Below are 20,375 nucleotides of genomic sequence, written 5' to 3'. Positions count from 1 at the left end.
CACCTAACAGGATGTTGTAGACCACTCCTTTCATGGCTATGAAGTCTACGGAGAATCAGACTCCCACAATCTTCAATGGCCAATTCTTTAGTACTCTGAATGGCTTTACTTTCATTCGGTTAGCTAGTGTGACATTAAATCTAGGATTCTCGACAAGCGAGTTACCCCAAGCCTGGAGCACTACATGGCAAAGCACATTGACTCCTGCCCCCATGTCTACGATTCCCTTTCTCATGGTATCACCTAGAGCTAGGATTGGTAAAACTGCATGCATTTTAGTGCCTTTCCAGAAAGCATTAAGGTGCAAGGACTTGGGCACTGAGTGCAATGTCAAAATCGGTATTTGTGTCACAGCATCATGCTCATGCAAGTCAATAATAAGCAGCTTGCTCTATCGATCCTTCCACCCACTACTTCACTTCTTGCCATAGCATCGATGCTACCTAAGCAAGTCTCATAAGTTTAGAGTCATTGGAGTGGTTACTAGCATTGTGAGGAGATTGTTAACTACTTTCTTCTCTCCTGATTCTATGTTTCTTGGCCAATGGCCTTGGCTGATTTGCTGGCCCATAGCATTTAAACTTCGTCTAAGTGGCATTGGTCTGCTTGTGGTGCAGTTGCATCTCTCAATTTTGGTTGTGGAGGCAAAAGTGGTGTGCTTATGCTTGGCAGATCATCAATCTCGTCCTCTAAGATAGGCTTAGCATCCTTTAGGTGTTCTTGGGCTTCTTTCACCCACTCGTTTACTTTTTCTATGGCTTCTAGTTGGTGCTTTGGGTTGGGGTACTCCCCTATCTTAGCACTTCCCTTCTCAACATTCTTTGGAGCAGATATCTCTACCTCTGCATATGTGACCTTCTTTCCAATAGGCAATGTTGTGGCACTCTCAGTTTTAAGTGTGACCTTTGCATTGGTTTTCTTTTTTCTTTGCATACGGCTCTTCTTTTCGATTGAGACTGCATCTAAGTTGCTAGGCCCTGGCAGTGATATGTTGGGCTGCTTTGCTTGCGCTCAGGTCATGACATGCAACAGGATGGGTGTGGCCTCACTGACGAGTGTTTTGACACTGAACAATCCCAATGGGACTAATGGCACAATTGCCGAGCTAGTGGATGGCTTCCGTCTAGGGCAATTGGCAAAGATATGTGTGATTACACACTTAGTGCATCTAAGATCAGTTTTGTCTCGATTGGCTTGTTCCCTTTCAGGGTAGCATGAGGAGATGTGTCCTGGGTGATTGCAAGTGCAACATGAGATCGGCTCTTGGGTCTACCCTCCTAAGCCTCTGCCTCTACCTCTACCTAGTTCCATCACCGGTACTGGTTGATAATCCATGAGGATTGGATTGCCCTCTTCGTCATACGAGACATAAGGGTTCATATAGGGCTTGTCATCATTCGGCTCCTCCACATAGTGGATTGGAGTGTCACCCGGTGGATGGGTTATGAAAGGTCCAAGTGGTTGGGGTATGCCTATGGGATTTATCTCCATCCTAGGAATGGTTGGTTTAGCATCATTAGGTGCCAAGAGAGCTAATGGGGCTCCTCTCATGAAGAAATTTGGCGGCCTACCCCCTAGATAAGGCTGGTTGGAAGGTTGTGAGTATGGGAGTCTCCTCTCTCGGCAGTTTGCAATGCATGGCATCGTGACCAAACCTATCACAATTGGTGCATGGTCGGGATCTAGGGTCTTGACACTCAACTGGCAAGTGGTTTCTGCCACAATACACTCATTGGACGTGTGGATGCATAGGTCTCCTCATCATCACTTGTAGTCTTGCTAGCTCCATCTTCATTTCTACTAGCTCTTGGCTTTGGTTAGCACTCTTTCTCTTATCTTGGCTACTTGTTGGGATTGATCATTCACTAGATGTGGTTGCCCTTTCTGAGGTTCTAGAGATAGCCTCATCTCGGTTTGAGCTCCTGGAGCTCCTCTCCTCAAGTTGGTCATCCACTCGAATGGCCTCTTCAAAGACCTTAGTTAGTGCATCTAACTGCAAGCTTGAGTTGCCTACCAAGGCCTTGTAGATCTCTTCATTGCATATTCCATTGATAAAGGCAGTGGACACCGCTCTCTTAGTCGTTGTCAGGATTCTCTTAAAGAGACTTTGCATGCGGGTAACGTAGTCCCATATGTCCCCCTTGTCTTTCCGCTTTACATTCATTAGCTACACTATTAGATTGTTCGAGTACCTAGCCTCTGAGAATCTCTTAACAAAGAGATTCTTAAGGATATTGAAATTATTATGCTCTGTAGCATCTAAGCTTGTGTACTAGGTCCTACCCTTATCGCCTAGGCACAGACCAAAAGCTTGTGAGCACTGAGTGAGATCAGTGAGGCTGTTGGCCTTGCAGACCTGCTTGAATTGCTCCATGAAACTATACAGGTCGTTGTTTGGTTGGTACTTATCTAGATGTTTAGCAATAATAGGGATTTTCAATTGGCTCTTAGAGCCTTGGGTGACTCCTAATCTTGTGAGCAATGAAGTTGCTAGTGCTGCTATATTTTGCTTTGCCGACGTGTTATCCAATAGTTGCTTCATGAGAAGCTCGCTCAGCGTAAGGTCCCCCTCTAGCGCTCTCTCTTTCTTTGTGTTAGGTCTTGCTCGATTTTTGTTTGCTAAGGCTAACACTCGCTAGATCTCTCGCATTTCTACATTCTATTGTAAGTTACTAGCTTGCTATTCCCGATTGTATGCCACTATGCCTTGCAAAGCTTTCTACACTAGTTTCCTCTCCTCTTCAAGGTTTGCTAAGATCCTTGGATGGCCTACCATGGTGGTCCATTCGGGTTTGTAAATCGTACTTGGTTACCATTTGTTGGATTTTATCCAAGAAATCCCCTAAATCGAGCTCTTCGTTGTGTCTGCGGTTCGACTTGGTCTCTGCCATGTTTGCGATCTCTTGTTCCACAAGGTTGTCGATGAAGTCGATCAAGTTGCGTAGATTCACTTCCCCAATGATGCCAGTCCTTGATTGATGAGTCTGACTCTTGTGTCGTGTCTTCCTCTTAGTCCTACAACTTGGGGTTCTTGATTACCCTTCTAAGTCTTAGGGTCTTCTCCTACTAGTAGGTTCCTTCAGTTTCTTAAGTATGAGTGAGTTCCTTGTTATTTATAGACAATCCTCGATTTACCGTCACTCAATGTGTGTATGTGCACTCTTTTTCGTGCACTGTGCAAAATCAGGCTTTTAGCTTTTCTTCAGGTGCACTTCAAGTGTCAAAAAACAATGTGGGTTACAATGCAAAATGGTAAATGTAGCTTCAACACTCCCGTCTACGTTCTCGGCCTAATAGGGCTTTAAATTGGCCACTCTCACTGGTCTCTAGGGTCTGTGTTGTGTCCTTCCTCTTACAAGGTCTAATTGAGGGTTTACAGGTTAGTTTGGCGCTCTTAGCAGGGTGGACAGCTAGCATGTTGGCTACCATCATTGCTGGATTTGCAATTCATTGGTTCTCTTATTTCTTGTGCTAGAAAGGTGTTATGTTCATCTCAATATCACTCTTGGGGGCTCATCCGGCTATAGTTTAGGTTAGTCAAGGTCAGAAAGTGTCAATTTAGGCAAAATCTAAATTCAGCTAGGTTGGTTCGAATTGCAGGGCATCTGAATTGTAGGCTCCGAGTGTCAGATTCGCAGCCCATTCGAGGCCGAGTGGACCGAGTGACAAGTGGGCCGAATGGCCGAATGATGTGTTCGAATGCTTGGACCAAATATGGTGGTCGAACGTCCAATTTGGACGGGCCAAATATGGTGGTCCAAGTGGGTTGAGGGCCAAGTGTTTGAACGTTCGATTTGGACGGGCCAAATATGGTGGTCCAAGTGGGCTGAGGGCCGATTCTGGGGTTTGGCTTGAAGTGGCCATTTGAGTTTGTGATGTGGACATGCCGAGTGTGATGGTGCATGACAACATTGAAGACAATTTTTGATTCGTTCGCATGATCTATAGCATACTAGGTGGCAAGCACTTCCAGAATAGATCAATGGACAAAGGTTAAGGTATGTATATACCTGGACGTGCTCGAAAAACACTCGTAGAGGCCGATCGATTGATCACAAGAAATGGGTCTCTCCAAGCTCTCTCTCTCTCTCTCTCTCTCTCTCCCTCTCAATGCTACTGTTGCAAATGAGCTTCTCCCTTGATCTCTTAGGTTTTAAACCCTTGCATTGACCTCTCCAATCACTCCCCTTGCGACATTAACATGCCTTGACCTCTCCAATCACTCCCCTTGCAACATTAACACATCTAAGTGCTCTTTTTTCCCATTTTTCTTCGTTTTGTGCCATGTTTGGGTATGTTTTACATCAACAACCCTAAAGCTTTTCGTTTTGATTTCTCAATCCTATCTTACTCCAAATGCAACAAAAATCAAAACCCAAATATTGGAATGATTCCTCCTACTTGCCTAATCATCAAAAAATCGAAATACTTGTTGTGAAGATTAAAACCCCAGAATCTCCTACCTATCTCAAGCTCCAGTTCGGGGATGAAACCCTTACTTTGTTGCTCCATTTGAGGTATGTAAGTGCTCAAGCTTGAATTCATTGGTCCCAGCAACATAACCTAAATGTAGAGGGAGCTCATGCTCAATTGCCAAGACCTATTGAGTGCTTATTGCTTCAAGTATTTTAAGCAAGCACAAATGGCTATCTCTCACCTAGTCGACGTGCCTTTGATCCTACAGGGGTGTAGTCAGCTTACCTTGATGCCCAAATGAATAGCCTTCTCCTTCAAGTAAGCTAGTAGCTCCACGATTCATGGTGTGAGCTCAATCATCCTTAAGCCTCGACCTCCAAGCTCCATCCTCCATAGACGCACGTGAGACAAGAGAAGAGAAGAAGAAGAGAGGAGATAATGGAAAGCTTCTTCTCCAAGATCCCTCACTCCCTCACACTCTCACACTCCCTCTCTCAAGCACACACAAGCAAGCAAGAAGGAGAGAAGAAGGGAAGAAGAAGAGTCCACTTTAGCCACACACCAAAGAATAAGCTTTTCATTCAATTTTGAGTTTATATACAAAGCTCTTATCCCTTTGGGCACCCATCCCTTTTACATGACCAGCCATTGTGGCAAGGTCCCCTTTTTCCCATTTCCTTCTAGCTGCCCTTGCTCTTTACCTATGCCCCTCTACCCTTTACAATTTGCACAGGAGGGAGCTTGGCACTCTTTTGAAAAAGTTTTAGGGGCGCCTTGCATTTAAAAATGTACTTTTGCCTTTCACTTAGCTTTGGAGGCTGCCCTTGCGCTTTTGGCCATTTGCCTTCCTGCTTCTTCCTTTGTGTCTGCATTTGGAGTTTTCTTGGACTTCTTTGGATTTTTTTTTCTTCATCTTGAACTGTGGTTAATAGTCAAAGATTGTCAAAACATCCAAGGTGTTAGGTACTTAGATGCAAATCATGCATGTATCCACCATTGACAACCCAGTGACAATAAGAAGTACAAGGTATTCAAATCAAAGATAAATCAGCCCACAATCATAAACCTCTATAGTGATAGTATATATATAGACTAATAAAATATAAAAGATTCTCCCCCACTGACTCAAACGAACCAATCTCTAAAACAAATAAAATACCAAGTACTCCCACTGGAGCAAGTCTAGAGTATCCAAAGCAGTAAATGAATCTCAATGCATAAAGCTCATAGCATTCGAGTGCTCAAATTACTTTGCATATACATTTGGGAGCATATATCTTTAATAATTCTTTAAGCATGCAAGTGAAAATCACTTAAGCAAATAGCCACTATCCAAAAGCAACCAACTAAGCTCAAATCCAAGATGTATGCTACTAGAGCAAGTCTAGAGTATCCAAAGTAGCAAAGGAATCACAATGCATTGAGCTCATAGCATCCAAGTGCCCAAAATATATCATATATACACTTGGGAGCATATACCTTTTATAAATATTCAAGTCCACAAGTGGAAATCATTGAAGCAAATAATCATTGTCCAAACATGACCAATTGAGCTCTAGGCATAAACATCAATGCCAAGCATCAACATAGCCACGTAGTACTCTTGAGAATAGCATGTAGGTGTTGTGAATGCTTGATGTCTAAACATTGCTAGAGTAAAGAACCCTTCAAATGTTGAGCTATTCTAGCTCTAATCCATCCAAATAGCTTACCCAAGCATCAAATTAGCATTCAGGTGTTAGAAACTTGCCCTATAAGCATAAGATAAGCCATAAACATTCAAATATATGCTCCTCAAGTAGTATACTGTAGATTTGCCTTGTATTCATAGTCAATGGCTAAGCATATGTACTTGAAATGGTACTCAAAACCAAGTTCTCAATGCTAAAGAGCAATTTCCAAGAGTGTATTGAAGTATTAGAGACGAAGGCAAGAGCTATAGATAATTTGCGTGAAGTAGGACAGGGCTAGAATCATCAAGTGCAAATAGCATAAGTTGTTCCTACGTGGTTGGGGGTTGCTTTTGACTTTGTTAACAACAATCTGGCGCTACAATGCTCAAACACTCCCTCAAAAGACCCCAAGTAACCTTGGAGCAAGCTAAAGCAAGTGGAAGCTAATTGCCGAATGCAATGCTAAAGAAGCTCCTTGAATGCCTACTCTAATATCAATTGAAAGGTGGAGCAGGAGTGGAAGTAAGAGCTACGGAGGTTGAAGCAAGAAAGAGTAAGACTGTGTGTGGAAACTCCAACAGTCATAATGTGTGACCTCCCTTCCCTTATTCTATTGTCATGTAAAGAATAAAGAATAAAGTGCCAATGATGGGAGGTTGCTACCTATAGTGTACATGTGTGCAAGCAGTAAGACAAGAGACAGCCTTGAACCCCCAATCATCTCACCCTTGTCCAATATCTCTCTACATTTAGCTTGATATTGATGATATCTTATGTTGATGCCAAGTAATCATTTTCACATCAACTAACATCATCTCATCCATTTCTATATCTATTTCTAGTTTATTGATGATTTGTTCCATTTGTCTTATGCATAGTGATGATCGTTTAATATCGAGATATAAAATATATATTATTTTTAACATGGTGTGAAATTTGTGGTGGTTTCACGCTTTCGAGTATTTGTTTATATGAGATACATTGTTTTTTTTATAAAGACCTCTCTCACAAAATTGATTGTGATTTGGCAACAAGTCCCAAAACTAGACAAGTAGTCAAAGCTCAAGATTCTAGTCAATTGTTGTGACCATTTCGAGAAAATGCTAACTAAGTTGACTTATGAACCTTGATTCTTCCTTGCAAGGAAAACAAGGGTAGATAGTAGGGCAATCTAATCCAACACTCAATTGAGCCACTTGGCCATTGTAGGAGACTGTAGAGCGAATGGAATACCTTGTTTGGCTCGTAGATATTGATTTTTTTTCTTGTTGTTGGGCAAGGCACACCCACCACTACAATCCCCTAAAATAGAAATGATTGCATTCTAACCTATCATAGGGTCATCAAATCCTATAACTATTTTATCTCCCTAAAATTTGAAAAGCTACCCATCTTATCGAGTTCACCCATGCATACATTGAGGCTATTAGGGGCATAGTCACCCACTTTCCACCCAATGCACGCAATCAAATTTAGTTGCTACCTGGAAATACTACAAGAAAGTATATCTTTGTAGCATCAACAATCAACCTTTTGACCACTTCATATTTTCAAATAGTAGAAACAACATCAACAACAAGAATAACTCTATACAACATCGTAAACATATCCTCCTATGGATTTATCTTTATCAAATCTTCAACGTGTCATCACTATTATTCATGAAAGGCCAAGTGAATACAAAGAAATGCTCAATATTGAATCAAATTGATAACATAGATATCATTAATCACGATTCATTGTCTTTCATCTCTCAATCTCTTACAATTTCTCTCACAAAATACATAGTTTTATCCATTGAAATGGCTATCTTTCCCTCTCAATCACTCGTATATCATAGTCACTTGTTGCAATATCATAGAGTGGATCACAAAAACTTCCTCTCTTGGTCATGGATTTTCCCTCCAAAAGCCACGTCTAATCCAAAGAGGCACTAGAGCCACTACATTGACTCTTGAGAGCTCAACACTATCATTTAGCTAATATTTGGCTACTACTTCTTTCACTTCAACCAAGCTAAGCTTCTATTCTTCTTTCCAAAGAAAAGAACACATCCCAAAGCTAAAAATACATCCAACACATCACATATAGAGGCTTACAGAGAAATACAAAAGCTAAAAAGACACTATAGAAGATCAACAAAACACACTAAAACCATTTAACTTCAACCACAATCATTCCCACTAATAAAAAATCTTTCAAACACCTTCAATCATACTCAATCCTAATCATTCACATCTTCAACCATTCAATAGGACCAAAAATAGAACCAAGAAGACACAATATAAACACAATAGAACCAATCAAAATAACACAATATAAACACAATAGAACCAATCAAAATAACACTAATACATCATCTCAACTCATCAAAAACCAAAGAAAAACCATCATCCAACTAAAATCATTCAATCAGTATCCAAACTCTCCAAAGATCATCCAAACTCATAAAAAATCAATCAATCATGCAACCAAAAAACAAAAAACAATCAAAATCCAACAAAAAATAGCTAAAAACATAGTCTCTTTCACTCTCAACATATCCCCACAATTAAAGTAGGGAGAGTCCTCACAACCTCAAAAAAAGAAGAATACAATAGCCAAAAATCTAATCATCTTTTTTCAAATGATCTTCAATCAGCTTTTCGAATATAATCACAACAACACAACCCATGACCCCATCTAATAACATTCATGTATCAGATAATTCTGATGAAAGGAAAGGAAAACATCTTAACTATTAATTAAGTCTAAAAAATATAAATCTCTGTAAGATAAATTCTTAAAGGATATAATAGATTTCTTCTTTCCACTAGAATCTTTCAAAACTTCAAAAGCATCAATAACCTAGGATTGAGCAATCTCAATCATCTTCAACTTCAAATCATGACCCCTTCATATACTTCATAAAAAATACAATACTCACACATAACACCAACACAAACACAAACATAGAGAATATAACAAACATCTAAATGGCACCTCCAAAAAGAGAATATATCAGTACAGCTCATAAAAAATACAACCACCTTGTAACAATTCAGATTATATCGCTTAAAAGCTTAATGATTTTTGAATCTCTCCAAACAAAGGGATTCATCAACAAGTGTCTTGAGAGGATTCTGGAAGAAGTGCAAACAATATATCTATTAGGGAAACAATGAGCATAAAAGTACAAAATATCCAACTATTGGTAATCAATATCCACATTGGCATTAAGGCACAACTATGGTACTAACTTTGGATCACTATGTGAATGGCAATGTATAAACACCAACATCCTTTGGAGGAGAAAAATCTATCATGGATAACTTAATATAAAATGCCAACTTCTATTGTTGATAATGGACAATGAAATAATTATTTGGCAAGACACATTCAGCATAAAAGAATGATTTGGCAAGACATATTCAACATATTGCTTAAAGGATATCCACAAAAGCTCTGTCTTGGACTGTAATCTCTCTAGCTTGGCTTGAAACAAAGGGCACAATGTTGCAATACACGGAAGAGAAACCAAGTATGTAGCTCTCAAAAGAAGACACTAGAGGAACCATAGGACTCAATGGAATAAAACAAGATTATACCAATTGTTCTTGCAAATCATTAGGATTGGTAGTCTAATTAACCATTATGGAGTGGATAGATTATAACTCTTGAGTTTGGGCATTGATAACATCTTGAAGTTCCTCGACTTTCTGAGATAGACTATCCCTCTCCCTAGTGACAGTAGTGAACTAAGCCTTCCCCTCATTAAGTTGCGCCTGTAAGGATGAGATCTCAACTTTTTGTGCTTCCCACAACTTAGTGGATTGCTCCATCTACTTAAATAGATAAGAAAAAATTTCTTTGGTTGAGGTAAGATTTGTGGAAAACTTGATGTAATCCATCCTTTGACTTCTACATGTCCTCATAAAATGAAGTATAACTACTAGACACACACAGTAACTGCTAACTCTACATAACTCTGAATGTCCTTGTAGAGGAAGGGATGGCATCTCTTGACACAAGGCAGTGGAGGGAAGGAACTAAAATCTCTATGTTACCATCTTTATGTACCAAGAATAAGTTAGGGTAGGTGAGGCACGAAAGCAGAGAGCTTCCTGATGTAGCAAGGATTGATATTGTAGGGATGGGAGTTGGTATAATGTCAGTAGTGCGCTTTAGGCACTTGCATTGAAGCACTAATAGGGGAGGAGAATCATTGTCTTCTTCAATGGGAACAAGATCCTTGACAAGGGTAGAAGGAACCATAGTAGTAAGTGGTGATAGTTTCTTTGAAGGGGGAGAGTATGTAAGGAAGGTGTACAAGTAGGACCCATGTGTCACATTGGTCACATGACCCCTAGTGACTTTGAGGAAATATTGGTCCATTTTAGCACATAAGTACAAACTCCAATCAATAGTGATGCCCTTAAGGACCATTCTAGAAGTAGCAAATAACTCAGAAAGGCAAAAGATATGAGTCTTTGCTAGCATGAAATGATCCTACAAGAACTAGCATAGTAGCTTCCAGAAAGGGTATGAGATCATTACCATAGAAATGAAAGTACTCACTTGTTTGCAGTATTTTCCACCTCTTACAAAACCACATAAAAAGTTTGGTTCTATGCATGTGGGTGAGCCGTTGGCTCTTGTGCATTTAGATGCATATGGTTTCATGCCCTATCATTCATTAGGTGATACTACGTACTTTGTGATGTTTATTGATGATTACTTGCATAAATTTTGAGCCTATCTTATTAATTAGAAGTTAGATGTATTAGCTATATTTAGTGCTTTTTGGCTATGGTTGAGAACAAGTTTGGGCAAAGAATGAAATGCCTACAATCTAGCAATGGGGATGAATATGTCTCTAAGGCATTTGAACAATTTTGTGAGGAAAGGGGTATCAAGCATCCGTTTTTGACTACCCCATACACCCCACCCTAGAATGGTGTTGCAAAGCGCATAAGTATGACTAGTCACAAAACATTCCATAATATGCTTAGTCAAGTAGGTTTACCATAGTACTTTTGGGGGGAGGCAGTTACATTTGCTATTCATTTGATTAATAGATCCCCATGCATTGCTCTTGGTGTGGCAAAGTTGTAGAGGAGGTATGGTATGGTAAATCTCCCTCATATGCACACTTGCATGAATTTGGATGTAAGATTTTTTGCCATATTCTTAAAGACAAATAAAGTGACTAGATCCAAAGTCCATCAAATGCATCTTTCTTGGATATGGTGATGCAGGTGTTATGGGCTATTGCCCTTGGGATCTGAAGGCTTAGAAGGTTATCTACAATCATGATGTCATATTCCATGAGGAAAAGATGCATATGAGACTAGAGTAGGTAGTTGAGATACAAAGGGTGATCTTTCAGGAGGAGATTTTTGTTATAGTATAGCCAAACCTAGTTAGATAGCTTGCTACAGTTCACTGATGGTGTAGTGGCCCAGGATCCACATGTTGTGCAGGATCATGATGTAGGATAGAGAGGACACGACATACACACCGCATAGCTAGTTTCGAGATGCTCTGCTAGAGCGTCATGCCATCTTAATTGTTTTGAGCCCTCTATGCATTATATCATGGTGATAGATTTTGAAATATCTTCATAATCAAAACCTTGAAACTTGGTTTTATGCACCCCCCCATCAAAAGTCATGCCGAGTTAAGCTCTAGATGTTAAAAAAACATTAGCGTTAAGTCTAGTAGATAAATTTTCATCTAAACAAGATCCATAGTGCCTTCTCACCTAAAGATGCAAAGAACATTTCAAATGACATACCAAGCATTGAATAAGTAGATAACAAGGTTAAGTTTTACCACAACACTCCAAACCATGGTTGATGTACTCCAATGTTAATTATGGCTTCCTAAATATCTCAAAAATCAACTAGGAGTTCTTGCAAATTTCGGAGATAGATGAAAATGAAGCATCAACTCTTATTTATTCACATGATGTTTTGCATCATATAGAAACACACTATTGAATGCAATGCTAACAAAAAACAACCTTATAATGTATTTGTATTGGTTGGAATTCTAAAATACATGTTGAAATTTTGTTAATCCCTTAACAATGTTGATAGACTTTTGAGTATTTCAGTTGCAAAATCGACATTTTCTATATATTTTGAACATCAAAACTAGTAAATTTTGAAACTTGCTTTTATTTTTATTTTTACCAAGTGACCAAAAAGTTTTCATGAGCTCTGATCAAATGTACATACATATTTAATATCTCTCAAGTCCAAACAAGTAAAAGAACTTGATAAAATTGAGCTATTTGTGGTAACTAGAAGAGATCTTTAATTTATGACAACTCAGAATATGATCTAAATAGCTTTGTGTGTGTAGAGGGCTTAAATGTGATGCACTTCCTAGGAACCTCCCTCTATTCGCTAAGAAAAGCCCATGACTAAACATGGATGTTTCTTTAATTGTTCAAATGGCAAATCAAGACTACAAGAGAGACTTAAATATGCATGTTTCACTAAACAATTCTATACAAGAACGCCAAGAATGAATATTGCTAGAGATTGCAACAAGAAATGGAAATTGTTTGCTTTGGATGTTGGACCACCTATGGTACAATTTGCCTTGTTGAACCGCTTGTCATACAATCAAATCTTTATGTGGAACTTTGGCATAAGAGGCTTAGACAAGTTACTCTTGTAGAACTCAAAGCACATTTTTTATGGCTTGTCATAGTCTTTCTTTGTGAAATTTTAACAACTAACTCTTGTAGAACCTAAAACAAGCGTAATCAAAGCAAAATTTTTGTGGCTTTTCATAGTATTTCTTTGTAAATTTTAGCCATGTATGTGAGACTTTTGAGTTTGGAAAGCAATGAGGCTTCCATTTCCAAGAGGGGGACAAAAAGAAGCGATCGTTTGGAAATAGTGTATCCAAATATTTGGGAACTATGTCGAAAAATTCATTTGAGTGGTACTAAACATTTCTACATTAGTTTCATTTATGGTTATACCGAGTGACATAACGTTCAATGTGGAAAGGCAAGTGCACCAATCTTGTATGGATACACAAATGCAAACCTTGCTCACAATATCCTGGATAGATGTTCTGCCAATGGTTATGTTATTTACATTAGGTATAGCCATAATCAAATAGAGTAGCAAGAAGCATGCTATTGTAGCATTATCAAGAATATAGGCCAAGTACCATGAATAAACTATAATAGCCTGGGAGAAAACAAGAATGAGTTGCCGTTGTATGATATTTTTCCAAAGAGTTTCTTCATTTAAGTGTGAGATTGATAGAAGCATGATGATATATTGTGGCAACATAAGTATACTCATATTGGCCAAGAGCCTAGTTTATCAACTTATCATGGTGCATCAAGAATCTATCCAAGGCAATGAGCTTGAGTAGGATTTATGATATATCTATGAGTAAACTTAATGAAGATAGGAGAAAAACAGGAAAAATGTACTTATCCTTATGTGAAAGAAATAATATATGCTACAGGAATGAAGAATTAAGGTGAAGAAGGAGAATAGCCATTGAAGGCTCCATACATTGCCCATTTTCACCTTTATGTCTACTTTTAGTCATTCCCTTTGTTGGGGATAAAAGCACATGTGCCTACACCAACATGCATTTACTTCACACATCGTGACCGCACATTTGTATACTATAGGTGGTGGGCATCCATCACTCTCACTTTATTATGTATTCTTTCAATGACTATTGAATAAGGGAAGGTCAATCACATATTGTGACTATTAAAGTTCCCATATACAGTATATATATATATATATATATCTCTCTCGCTTTCTTGCTCCATTTTCCATAGCTTTTGCTTCCACTTGTGTCCTTTCACTCAAGCTCTATTTTTCAACTAGTATAAAAGACAACCATTCAAGGAGCTTCTTTATCCTTTGCTTCACTCAGGATTCAAAGCTTTAGCTCAAGGTCTCATGGCGGCCATTATTTCTTCCTCTCGAGGAATGAATTAAGTCTTTCTTTCTCTCGGCTTGTTCCAACTTGCTTCTTGCTTGTTGAGGATCTTGCCAGGGCTTAGTTAAGCCTTGTTGAGTGTTGATTGAGATGAGGAGTAGCCATTTTATCCATTTTGGATATAGAGCATGCTATAGAAGTCGTGGATAGCTATGGCAGCTTGATAACATTATTGGGCTTTGACAAGTTGCTTTGAGCTTTTATGCTTACTCACTTACAAATATTGAACCTTCATTTGACACTTATGTTGCCAGATATATTTGTGATGCACTTGGGCTTCCCAGATGCTTTGATGTATATGTCTTGAGATTTGCTTTCTCATTTTGCATTCCTAATTGTCTTCTAGTGGGAGACACTTATATTTACTTAGTAGAGCTTGGTTCTTTGAGATAATGGGACTCTTGGTTCATGTGTATGCTCTCTTGTATACTATTAGATGTAGTTACCTCAGCTTGAGGGTTGATTTGATTCTGTATGCTTTGGACATGGATACTTACCTTTGTCAACAATTTGTCAGTGATGTACATACTTATGGGATATCTCGGTTGCTACTCAGATATCCATGGTAGTGGGAGCTTGCTTTCTTGGCTATTTTCCCATAATTGAATTGACATATACTCTTGTCTTTATTTCAACATTGTTATAATTACAAATTTTTGCATTGTCTTAGAGAGCAAACATTGTACTTTGGCAGACTATTGCTTGTAGTTAGTGGACAACTCTATACTTTGGTCTTCCCTCTTATTTTGCCTTTGTTTTGGCTAAGTTTTGGGGGACTGATTTGCAGCCATTTACAACAGCCCATTCTCTTGGATTTTACATTGATATACTGTTATTATGGTCGGTTCTTTGAATGATAGTGCTACTTTTAATATTGAAAAGCTTGATGGCACAAACTTCACCTATTAGAAGACATAGATATGGTAGGCATTGGTACAAAAGAAGCAAGTTAGGCCTCTAAAAACCAAGAGTGTAAAGCCTGAAGGCATTGATTAGGATACTCGGGATGAGTTGGATGAGCTATGTAAACCCACTATTATACTGTCACTGTCAAAACATATTTATTTCAATGTTGTGGCACATGAGGATAATGGTTGCAGTTATGGAAGAAGATATGCAATCTTTATGACAAGCAAAGTTCTGCTTCTGGCTAAAACAAATCATGGATCTTCGCACGAAGAAAGGGACTAGTGTATCCATGCATTTGAACGAGTTTCATTCAATTTTCAACGAGTCAACTTCGCAGGACATTGAGTTTAAGGATAATGTTCTTCCCTTCTTCCTACTTGTAACACTTCTTGAGTCATGGGACACTTTGCGTACAACCATGTGTGCTAATAGGCCTAAGGATGGTTTGAAACTCCAGGATGTTGAGGGTGCCTTACTCACAGAGGAGATAAACAAAAAGAATGTGGATGTAGCTCGTACTTCTCATGCATTGATTGTTAGGGGTAGACATGATGGTAAAAGCATTAATGATCATTGTGGTAGAGACTCATAGATGTCTTAGATGCAGGCAATCTCATAATAAGACCATGGTCGAAAGGCCTCTCTTACATGTCATTATTGGGGGAAGTAGGTTCATGTTAGGCCATAGTGCTATAAGATGCGTGATGATAAGCATAAGGTGAAAGGCAAGGGCAAAAGTGTAAGATAAGTCTAATGATTGTAGCATTGTTCCTAGTAAGTACAATGTGAAAATTGAGGAGATAAATGCCATGGAGTTTGAGTTTGATGATGATTACATCTTGATAGCTTCTTTCCATTCCTATTGTAGCATGAAAGATTCTGTGAGACTAGGAAATGACTTGGCATTGGATATTATTGGCATTAGTGATGTTAGACTGCAATTCGCTTTAGACATCACTTTTGTTCCGCATGATGTATGTCGTGTTTTGGCTTTGACCAAAAGTCTACTCTTTACTGGACAGTTGGATGATACAGGGTATCATGTATCTTTTGGTGATACAAGAGAGAGTCCATAGTATGCTTAACTAGCTAGGGTTACCATAGTATTTTTGGGCTGAGGCAGTTACTACGGATGCACACTTGATAAATAGATCCCTCTGCATTGCTATTTGTTGTCAGGTTGCAGAGGAGGTATAGTTTAGGAAACCTTTGTCATATGCTCATTTGTGTGTCTTTGGATGTGAGACTTTTTTCTATGTTCCAGGCCAAACACAATAAACTAGATCCTAAATCAGTGAAATGCATCCTTCTTGGTTATGGGGATGTAGGTGAGATGGGCTATTGCCGCCTATGGGATCTGCAGGCTAGGAAGGTCATCTATAGCCATGATATTTTCCATGAGGAGAATATGTATAAGTAGCATGAGTAGGTGGTTGAGGTACATAGGGTGATATTTTAGGAGGAGCCTTCTGTTACCATATAACCAGCTAGACAACTTGCAACAACTGATGTTCCAGTAGCCCATGATCATGATGTTGAACACAATGTAGAAACCCCATAGCCTCGATCTACTAGAGTTTGACATCAGCCTGATTGGCTTGAGCCCTCCATGGACTATATTATGGTGATAGATTCTAGTGAGCCCCTCCAATTGAAAGGTAGAGCCTGAGTGGAAGTACACAAGTGAAAGCAAGAGCTATGGCAAGTGGAGCAAGAGAGAGAGAGACACTGTATGTGGGAACTCCAACAAGCACAATGTGTGACTGGGCCTCACTTATTCAATAGTCACTAAAAGAATAAAGAATAAAGTGACAGTGATGAGTGCCCACCACCTACAGTGTACATGTGTGCGGTCACAATGTGTGAAGTAAATACAGGGTGGCGTAGGCATAGGCACCTTAACCCCCGAACACGCTTCCCTTATCCTTCAACCAATTGTGTTTTTGTTTCCTTCCAAAATCTAGGGGAGGTGGTGCTACTCAAGATATTGACATTTTCCCAAAGCTTTTAATTTATTCCAACACCCATCCTACCGCAATGTCCAATTTGTAAAATAATAGCAATATTCGATAGTTAAGGCCTACCACCTCAACTTGTGCAAGACCTTCATGGACTATCAATTATCATTTGAAGTACCATACCTTAAGTGCTTTGCATAGCTACGTTATGAGAATGAGCTAATTTACTATGATTTTTGTATGCACAATTGTAGATCACTCATTCTCGATTATGCATGATATAAATTTTTCACGAGACTTTAGCTTCAAGTATTCACAATGTAAGCACGTTCACAATCTTATTGTAAGCATGTGCAAAAATATGCACATATATGCATTAGGTCACCATCATGCACATGGTCATTAGTTGATCTTACATTATGCACATATAGTTTTAGTCATGCAAATGATAACACATATTTATAATTCAATTTTAAATAACATGTGCTTTATATCCAAACCTCAGAAACAACACTTAAAACTCTTATATGATTAACATAAAAATACACATTCAAGTCGCAAATAAATGTGCTAAATATGCATTGAAGAAATCCCTTATTATGGGAGTACTATTAGAGCTATCATCCCATGTAAGCAAGATATGAAATAGTGAGTGGTCAATGCTTGGGTAGAATAGAGCTTAAATTGAATTTCTTGTTGAGTTCCTTATCTATTACTCTAGCCAAGCTCTTTTTTTCTCAAGTAGCACATTGCATTTTTGCTTTCCACATTCAAGCTTAGAATGGTGCTACAATGAAGGTACAACCATGTGGTAGAAAGAGCTAGTTGGAAATGGATTGTTACAAACTAGTTTTCTTTAGGATAAAATGGGTAAAGTAAGGAATCTCAAACACAATTAAAATTTAGTTTTGCTTAGGGGTGAGGATATGTTTCAATGAGTAAACTATTTACAAAATGCAAGGAATGCCTTATTGGAGTTTTATTCTCCATGCTATACATCTAGTAGGTGTAATACATGCTAACACTTTAGCCTCTCCCTTAAGCACTTCTATCTTTTCTCTTAAGCCTCTTACATTCACTTTTTGGTATTAGACAAGTGAGAGCAATAGCTATTGACTACATTGGAGCATTAAAAGCTTCCTTACATTGAAGAGGAAGTCAAGCAAGGGTCTTAGGGCCTACAATAATTAGCTGGACCAATTATCAAGTTTGAATGTATTAGGATACCACAAACTCAAAAGTTATGCACAAGAGGTGGTAGATGCACTCGAAAGAGCATTTACCACACGAGAAGCCAAGACAAATAAAATTATCAATTCAATTTATCCTAATGCTAGTTCAAATTTTAAAGGAACCTTGCCAAAAAATATTAAGGAAAAGCCTCTTTAAAAATATATAATTTAGATATACTTAAAAGAACATGAAGAAAAGTATGTTCAAAATTTTTTCAAAGCAACATAAGAAGAAAAACTTGTTCAAATTCTTCTGAGAAGGATTTAGGTATAGCTCAACAAAAATATTTCTAGTTCACTATGAGAAACCCCAAATTACAAGAGCATGAATTGAAGCAAGACATAGATTAATAATTATTGCATTGATTTTCAGTTCTTTAATTAATTATTGAGCTTTCATTGACACTTAAGATGTGAAAAAATTTGCTTTTATATGTCAAGTAGTTTTTTACACCTCACTTATTTTTCTCTTATATGTTAAGCAATCTTTGGCACACCACATTTCTAAGAAAAATTTAACATTCTCGATCACGAAAAAGTAAAAGTTTCAATATAAATAAATAAAAGAGACATGAGTATCCTAGCAAAGTTAAAATGTCAAATTGTTAAACTAATGGTAATCACACATCTAGAATATTAAGAAAAGTTCCATATCCTAAATGACTCTATTTGAAAAGTAATATCGGTTGGTAATCTACAATACATGTGAATCCGTCAGAATCTCTCATGTGTAAAATCATGCTTTAAGTTAAACGATTTAGCTCAATTCTGATTATTAAGACAAATTTCCTAAAAGTCCTTAAAGTTGATTGCTCTCTCTCTCTCTCTCTCTCTCTCTCTCTCTCTCTCTCTCTCTCTCAAAAGACCCATGATCGATTAGTAGAATAGGACAACTATTAGCAACTTTAGACTTGATATTTCCATTCTACTCATCTTCTTTCTTTTTACAAAGATTTAGTTGGTCAATGCACTTTAACCTATAAGGAATTGACATATTGATTGGGCTATGATGGTCGAAAATGACTAAAAGGAGATGGGAATTACCTCAAAATTTCCAATAAGACAATAAAAGCTTTAGAATATCAACTCAAGGGTGCTATTTCAAAGATGTCATATATGAGAGCTAATTGAAGAGAAGTCATGTGTTGGTTGATATCTAAAAGGATAGCCCCACCAATATGCTTTGTAGTAATGACATGTCCCAATATGCTCAAGTTTGGCCAAAATAACTTTCTTGTTCTTCCACAAGATGAATCAAATAGGCAATCCAAAGAACTTTTAAGTCCAAGGTAACAATTACAACAAGAAGTTATATACTATTGATAACATTGTGTTACTTTGGGATGAACATGCAATGACCAACTTTGAGATTTCTAGTAATAATCTCTCGTAAGGACAATCTTGCATTGCCATTGCAAGTTAGTAGATATCTTTCCATGCAACTAATATGAAAGATTTCTCGATGTAAAGATGCAGTCATAATGCCAACCCAAATATCCCAAGTAGTCATAGATATTTTCACATTATTATTTAAACCTTCAAAATAATGGAAGTCATAAGCCAATGATGACTAGTCTTTGCACCACTAAGAAGTGTGAGACACAATATCACCACTAAGAAGTGTGAGACACAATATCACCTTCAAAATAATGAAAGTCATAAGCCAATGATGACTAGACTTTGCACCACTAAGAAGTGTGAGACGCAATATCACCATCTAAGAAGTGTGAGACACAATATCACCATCATAAGCCAATGATGACTAGTCTTTGCACCACTAAGAAGTGTGAGACACAATATCACCATCTAAAAGGATAGCCCCACCAATATGCTTTGTAGTAATGACATGTCCCAATATGCTCAAGTTTGGCCAAAATAACTTTCTTGTTCTTCCACAAGATGAATCAAATAAGCAATCCAAAGAACTTTTAAGTCCAAGGTAACAATTACAACAAGAAGTTATATACTATTGATAACATTGTGTTGCTTTGGGATGAACATGCAATGACCAACTTTGAGATTTCTAGTAATAATCTCTCGTAAGGACAATCTTGCATTGCCATTGCAAGTTAGTAGATATCTTTCCATGCAACTAATATGAAAGATTTCTCGATGTAAAGATGCAGTCATAATGCCAACCCAAATATCCCAAGTAGTCATAGATATTTTCACATTATTATTTAAACCTTCAAAATAATGAAAGTCATAAGCCAATG

The sequence above is a fragment of the Lygodium microphyllum genome, chromosome 7 (assembly GCF_053477565.2).
Source record: "Lygodium microphyllum isolate KBCC chromosome 7, Lygodium_microphyllum_v1.1.10, whole genome shotgun sequence".
Taxonomy (NCBI): domain Eukaryota; kingdom Viridiplantae; phylum Streptophyta; class Polypodiopsida; order Schizaeales; family Lygodiaceae; genus Lygodium; species Lygodium microphyllum.
This window is presented reverse-complemented; position numbering follows the sequence as displayed.